The 1,981-nt window shown below is 43.6% G+C and overlaps 1 protein-coding gene across 4 annotated transcripts in view; it reads left to right on the top strand.

Moving 5' to 3' along the window:
• Positions 1-1,981, top strand: part of CHRDL1 (chordin-like 1) — a 40,489-nt gene that overhangs the window by 17,343 nt on the left and 21,165 nt on the right. The window lies entirely within an intron of this gene.

Here is a 1,981-nt window from a genome sequence, read left to right as displayed (position 1 = left end):
GAAGAGACCAACACCCACCTCGCTACAGCCTCCTTTCAGGTAGTTGTAGAGAGCGATGAGGTCTCCCCTGAGCCTCCTTTTCTCCAGGCTAAACAACCCCAGCTCCCTCAGCCGCTCCTCATCAGACTTGTTCTCCAGACCCCTCACCAGCCTCGTTGCCCTTCTCTGGACACGCTCCAACATCTCAACGTCCTTCTTGTAGTGAGGGGCCCAAATAGTTCAGGTATTGTTCATCAGAGCAGCTCCACGACTGCTCACATCTATACATGCTTATCTAGCTGTCAAAATGGGTGTTCCAGCAACAGGAAGAGGCACATATCATTTTAAAGCTGGAGAGAGGAGTTTAGCCCAGGTCCCCTCGCAAAGTGAATGTAAATTTCTGGAGATTTACTTGCTTTGTTTTACTTGCTTTGTGCTTCTCTCCTGTACATCAGGGTGACAGAGGATTCAAACATGTTCCAACTGGCTCTGCAGTCAAAAATAACTATAAGAGTACATTGCAGTCACTCACTCTGGGCCTGCTTCAGTAAGATGCCAGATTGAAGTCTGTATCTTGCAGTCAGTAGGAGCTGCAAAGGAGCTTTAGATTCTCAAGTATCGTACACATGTCCTTGGTGACAGAGAAAGATAAGTAATGTCACTTAGTAGGCAGCAAACAGGCACAACTACAAAGGAGAGTCCAAACCCACTGCCATCCAATGTAATATTAACATATCACTTGCTGTTGCTTTCCCCATATACCAATGACACAGGGCTTTACTAGCATACACCATCGAGAATGAAGCACACCACTTCATTTGTCAGGACCCTCCTTTTAGTTTAGTTTCTCCTGCATGAGGTGCAAAAGCATTACCTGCTGAAGGGAAATATTTTGAACCAAAGCACAGCTCATGTGCTTTGAATTAATTTTCAATATTGCTGCCCCAAAATTGAAATTAAAATGTTACACCTTGTTTACTTAAGAGTCCTAGTCTCCAGAGTTATTCACTGAGGAGTACTTCCTTCCAGAAGTCATTCCCTGGCTTCACTGGGATCCATTTGAAAGAAATGGACTAATCTATACCGTGGTGTAAAAGATGCTGTTCACCACGTGCAAGGTGGGACCTTGGGGTATATTGCTACCCTTAAAGTTTTAAAGATTCTGCACCAGGAATTAAAAAAAAAAGAAAGATCCACGTGTAAGCCCATTGTCATGGGTGTTTGGCAAAAAAAGAGAACTGTTTTTGCTGCTGCGAGTTCCAGCTCCGCTTTCAGATAAAAGCTGAAAGTTGGAGTGGGAGCCACAGTTCCTACTCCGCACGTGCCTGGCTCAGGACAGAGCTATTGCTATGAATGGTAGCACTCAGGCTAGCTAATTTGGGGAAGTCTTGTCCCATACACAAACACAAAGTGAATTCCATTCTAAGACAGATGCACAACTCCTATGGGTGACAGCCTGTTTCCTGTTAAAAACACATTTCAGTGGTGGAGAAAAACACAGCATTTTTTACATTGTGGTTGGCCTTTGGCAACTGCAACCTGCATTCTGGGAGCAGCTGAAGAAAGCTAGAGAGGTAACAAGGCGCATAACGTAAATAAAGCTTCCAACATCTTATCTGCAACTCTTTCCTCCCTGCATTTCATGCTTCCAGCTCCTTGCATGAACTGCAGTCAGTGCAAGTTAGCATTTTATTCTACATTGCTGCCTGGATTTCTTTCAACCCACTTTGTAAATTGCAACTCCACCTGCAGGTTTTTATCCAGAAATGTAATTTTCTGCACATGAGTAAGTTATCCCATTACTGTTATTCCAGACTACTTCAGTTAGTATTTTGGGGCCTCCTAGAATTAATCCTTCACAGCGGAACCTGAAGCCCACTGTGTCAGCCTTTAACATTGCTATGAAAAACACTAGTAAAAAGACTCAATAAGCAAGAATCATCCCTATATCTCTCTACTGACTTATGTGTACGTTACCCTAGATAATGATTTGCTTGTAGGG

Source organism: Pygoscelis adeliae, unplaced genomic scaffold, assembly GCF_000699105.1.
Source record: "Pygoscelis adeliae isolate BGI_AS28 unplaced genomic scaffold, ASM69910v1 Scaffold14, whole genome shotgun sequence".
Classification (NCBI taxonomy): domain Eukaryota; kingdom Metazoa; phylum Chordata; class Aves; order Sphenisciformes; family Spheniscidae; genus Pygoscelis; species Pygoscelis adeliae.
Note: the sequence above shows the minus strand (reverse complement) of the source record. Positions and strands in the feature narration are given on the sequence as shown.